Source organism: Apaloderma vittatum, unplaced genomic scaffold (genome assembly GCF_000703405.1).
Source record: "Apaloderma vittatum isolate BGI_N311 unplaced genomic scaffold, ASM70340v1 scaffold15273, whole genome shotgun sequence".
In the NCBI taxonomy this organism is placed as follows: Eukaryota; Metazoa; Chordata; class Aves; order Trogoniformes; family Trogonidae; genus Apaloderma; species Apaloderma vittatum.
Genome location: NW_009709959.1, coordinates 15,059 through 20,535, shown reverse-complemented (window position 1 = coordinate 20,535; position 5,477 = coordinate 15,059). Strand labels below are relative to the sequence as shown.

General features: G+C 39.1%; 1 pseudogene; it reads left to right on the top strand.

Annotated features, from left to right (window-relative positions):
* Positions 1-219: 219 nt before the first annotated feature.
* LOC104272203 lies at positions 220-4,737 on the top strand (annotated as a pseudogene).
* The last annotated feature ends 740 nt before the right edge of the window (positions 4,738-5,477 follow it).

Genomic DNA, 5,477 nt, shown 5'->3' with positions numbered 1-5,477 from the left:
ACTAAAGCAGAAATGAAGTAGGCAGCGATGGACAGGAATTACAGATAAACTCAGAAGCACAAGGATTTAAAAAAGAAAAATCCATCATAAAGGAGCAGGTCAGGAAATAACAGTGATTAACTGTTGAAGGTAGTAGCAAATAGAAGATGAGATTTTGATATAGCTGATCACCAGCATCCAGGACCATTCCTTTCTTTGTTCACACAGTAGCTGTAAACAATGATGAACACCCTCCTGCTCTGCTTGTTGGTGGCCATGCTTCATCTCACTGTCCACAGCTGACCCAGACTGACCACCACAATGACAAGCTCCAGGCAACTGAACCCCAGGAACTACAGTTCCATGAGGGAGATCCTCTTGAGTCCTGCCAACAGATAACACCAACTTCGCCTTCCAGTTTTACAGGCAAGCAACCATCCAAGAACCTGTCAAGAACATTTTCTTTTCCCCAGTCAGTGTCTCCACTGCCTTTGCCCTGTTGGCCATGGGCTCCAGAGCCACCAGCCAGCCTCAGGTGCTGGAAGGGCTGGGCTTTAACCTCACTGATACCCAGGAGAAGGAGATACACAATGGCTTTCATCATCTCCTCCTCTTCCTGAACCGCCCTGGCAGCCAGGTGCAGCTGAGCATGGGGAACGCCCTGTTCATGGACGAACACCTGAAGCTACTGAAAACATTTCTGAAGGACAGCCATAGACTGTACCAAGGCAAAGTTTTTTCCAGTAACTTCCAGAAGTTAAAAAGAAATGAAAGATCATGTAAAGAACAAAACTTATGGGAATATAAACCAAGTACTTAAAGACCTCAATCCAGACACCATACTGGTAACCATTAACTACATTTATTCTGAAGGTAGGTTACATAGAGGTTATTTACTGCAGTACCTGCACAAATACCCCAGATAATTCCTGAATTATTTTTAAAGGAAAGACCAGTGTTAAGATTAAGTTATTATGGTACAACACATTAAAATTTCTCAAAGTGTGAAACCTCTTTCACATCTAAATTTTTCTAGAATATGCTTAGGTTCCTAACCATAAACATTTATTTGCAATCTTCAAGTTTTAGGGAATTGCCAGAGCACAGTTAGCTCAGTCAGTTGAGCATAGCACTAACAACGCTAAGGTCATGGGTTCAATTCCCATTCAGTCCCCATGTGTTGCCTGATCTAGTCAAGAGGTGCCGTCCCTGGCGGCAGGCAGGCTGGATTAAAATGATCTCTAAGGTCCCTTCCAGCTTAGGCCATTCTATGATTTCTATTTTTTTCTGGCAAACTTTAGTTACTTATTATTTTAAAAATTACAATGTTTTCACATACTGTATGAAGTACAAAAATAAATTCTGAATGTGTATATTAACAAAAAAACTGCAAAAAAATGTTGATTTACTTACAGCGCATGCTTATTAAATAGGTAGGTACCTCTGAAGTTGAAGTCTAGAATGTTCTACAGCTTATCATCACGTTATGCATATCCAAAGAAGTACTTGTGAATGCACTGCTTTGGCAATGATTAACTTTGTCTTAGGTGTTATATCCATTTGTAGCAGCATGCAGGACATACATGGAATTTACCATCCAGAAAGGCATGTTCAGAAATAGATGAACTTGCAGTAAAACAGATTTTATTTCAAGTACTTTATTAAATCTGGGTGCCTTAGTCTCAGGGGCCCTAGTGTGAGGCATTTCTTTATGATACTGGAGTGCATTTTTTTTAACTAGGGGAGCAGTGAGGAAAGCACAAAATTATGAAGTAATCAGAGTACAGTGGCATTTACATTACACTATTTCTTTTTCAATTTTATTTTCTGTTTTTTAAAAATTTTTCTTTATTTCTATTCAATACTAAAAAAAGAGAACATACTTACAGAATAGCAAACTGTGATCCCTGTGTGTTTGTTCAGTGAATGACCTGAATTAATACAAAATAAAATATCATAGAAAATTCAGTTCAATAAAAATCAAGAGAAAACTATTTTGAAGATTAAAGCCCTTGAACTTCCATTTCATTTACCATAATACAGTTATGATCAGGCCCAAAAGTTTGAGTTGTTCCTGCATGTAAGCTTTTCTTTCGTGTTACAAGAAGAACATATGAAAAAGCATGGAAGGAGCTTGACATACTACCTTTTAATAGGCAGACATTTGCTGTGGAACTAGCTTTACAAGCAATATTCTGAAACCAGAAAGTAAATCTTTGGATGGTGGTCAGCTTTCATTTTCTTCAAATAAAATGTAAGGTAATACAATGAAGTTAGTTCATTTATTTTATCTGATTTAGAAAGATGCTGTACAAGTCCATACCAAATTTAATCTAGGATATTTAGTTGTTTCTGAACACAGTACAGCATAGATGACAGGGAACAAGATCCTTAATAAACCTGGAATACCTTTGATCTTCAAATATGAGTGTAAATCTTCAGATATGGTTTTATCTGGTGTACATTAGTCTGGAATATATTAATACATCCTCCTTGAAATAAGCATTCAATTGCATTCTTTCTCTTTTTGTTTTAAGCCTACTAGGAAAATCCTTTCAATATTAAGGGGACTCAGAAAGATTATTTCCATGTGAATGAGAAGACCTCAGTCAAAGTGAAGATGATGACTCAGGATGGATTTTATAAAACATACTCTGTTAGGAATCTATCTTGCAAGATGGTGCAGATTCCTTAAAAGGGAGATGTTGAAGCATTGTTTATCCTGCTCAGTAAAGGAAATATGAAACAGTTGGAAGATGCCCTGACAAAAGACATTGTGTATAAATGGGAAAAAGCACTCAAAAGGTGGCAAATATAGAATTCTGATTTGATAATTTTGAATCTAAAGTCTGAATACTATGATCGAGGTTTACAATAACTTTGCTGTTGATTTGAAAATTGAGCAATGGAAAAGGTACTAAAGGACAGGCCAAATGATTTGATGATTTGATACCCTCAGCAAAAATTAGAATGAGCAGTGCCTTGTGATGAGAGAAGAGATATGTGATCTCGGAAGTCTAAATTTCTTGCCCAAGCATTTTCTAGTTGATGTTAAGTGTCTCCATTTCTCATGTCTCAAGCACAATGTGTTAAGAGTAGTAACACTGAAACACAGCAACCAGGTCCCTTAGAGGGAATGTGTTGTGAATTCCAAAAGAAAAAACTTCCAAGGCTAGAAAGAGAACACAAACTCAGTTGCAAAACTGCTGGCACCACTGCTGCTTGCTGTCCTATTGACTGTGTTGTAGAATTGTGCAAGAAAGTTCAAGCTTCTCTTTCCATACTTTCCCATCCTCCAGACCATCGTTCTCCCATCTTTCTGTTGCCATCTTTTCAGATAAAAAGACCAACATTTTAACACAGAAGAACCACCAGCAAGTTGGGAGTCTTCAATCCAAGGCATGCTTTGGTTGCAATAACAGCCATAATTATCTTTTGAATTAGCAGGAGGATAGAAGTGTATATTCCAAAACTACCAATTTGGGGCACCAATGACTTAAAGGAGATGTTTACGAACCTGGGTGTAACTGATATGTTTTCTGCTTTGGCTGATCTGTCTGGAATCACAGGAAAGCCCGATGTGAAGGTTTCAGAAGTAAGTTTATCAGCAGAAACAATGGTCTGTGGATTCCTTAATACACAATTGTCTTGCTCTAAGCTAATTTGTGAAATTTTAGTTATTGCTGGGGTGGATAATACTCTGAACTAGAACATCAAGCTGATAAAGTAACTTTAAACTCTCTCAGACTTCTCCAAGATCTGGAGATAAGGGTATCATCTTCCATCTCACAGGCAAAGGTTGGGAGGGGTGTAGTATTTGTTCCAGAAAATAAACACAGCCCGGTTTCTGCTGTGAAAGAAGTGCCCATGGCTATCTGTGTTGAGGATGACTTGCATCAGCATAACTAACAGAAATAGGGGCCTTTTTCTAACATGTGCAGTCTATAATTTTAACCTCCTGCTGCCATTGAAGGCCCTGATGAGTGCTAATCATGTACGACGGACCAAACTTGAGGAAAACATCCCATTTACTGAAAATAATGTGAAGAGAAACAGATAAACTGAAGAGAAAGTCTATCATTCTTACAGCCATTCTGAAAGCAGCAATTATAATGTTCTAAATCTTTGGGGCTAGTAAAACAAAAAGACCAAAAATGTCCAGTAATAATTTTACAGAAACATTTGTATCAAGGTTGAATTTCTACTAGGTAAACTGTGATGTATGTGCTTTTATCAATACATATAGAACAGTTCTGGAATCCAACTTCCTCTCCCTCTGAAATCATCATTCCTTGTGAATTTGGTTGAATGTTCTACTTTCAATTAATTCCATGAGAAGTGCAGTCACGAAGGTCTATGTTGGATACATTTGTGGAGAGGAAATATGAATGTGAGAAGATGTGCTTATTGAGACATTGCTAAAAAACACCACAGGCTACAGCGGCCTAATTCCTGGCTCCTGGCCTGCCAGCAACTTTTGTGAAAGGTAGTAGCTGAATTAACTTAGCGCTAATTTGAATTGTTTCACACACTGTCCTCCACATACAACAATTCTTGCTGTGTTTCATTGTAGGCTGCTCATGAGGCCCTGCTGAAGATTCACGAGAATGGCTCAGGGGTTGCAGCTGTCACTGGCACATATTTCTTCCTCATTCTGTTCCTCCTGTTGTTAAATTCAACTTGTATTTTGTGACACTGGGAAAAGGAAGGCATAGCTTCAGACCATACACTGGGCAAGTCAGTCACTTCCAGACCTAGGTGCTTCCTTTGAATGTCAAGTCTTCCACTGTACTCCCCATTATGATGCTCACAACTAATGGCATCCACCCACATTGTGTTGGCTTCTCTGAGTTCCCCTTTAAGGTAACAAACTCTCCACAAGCATCCTATGTGGAAACAGTGGCTAAACTAGAGCTGGGAAATATTTTAATTGGCTGGACACACAAGAGGTGATACCAGGATTGCTTTATAGTTTTAATCTTGTGTTTCATCAACAAATAGAAGTTAAGAAGGGATAGGGGCAAAATGAACATGGAGATTACTTATCTCCCCAGAGTTTACATCTACGCTCGCAAATAAAACGCTCCAAGGTCTGTCCTCTAGCGATGAGGTCAACTGGCTCACCACAGCTCATACGGATGTTGCTTAACACTGACCCTGCGTGACATCTGAGCTGCTTACTGGAAATATCCACTGACCTGTTCTAACTCTAAAAACATGTTTAGCACTTGTTTGAAAGAATCACAGCTGGCATGAGCAATACCTGTGTCTGAAAGCGTACTAAAAATGTAAGAATATGAGTGACTGCAGGCTGATGGTCAGGCCTGTGCCCAAACACTGGTCAATGTAGTAGGAAAAATGGAGCCAGACTGACCAACCGAGGGCTGAGACTGTCCCTCTGTCACCCAGACTTGTAAGATCTCCCTCTTCTAGCTATCTGCCTTTCCTCCACCAGCCTTTGTGTGCAATAAGACTAGGCAGTTCAGTGAACACCTTTC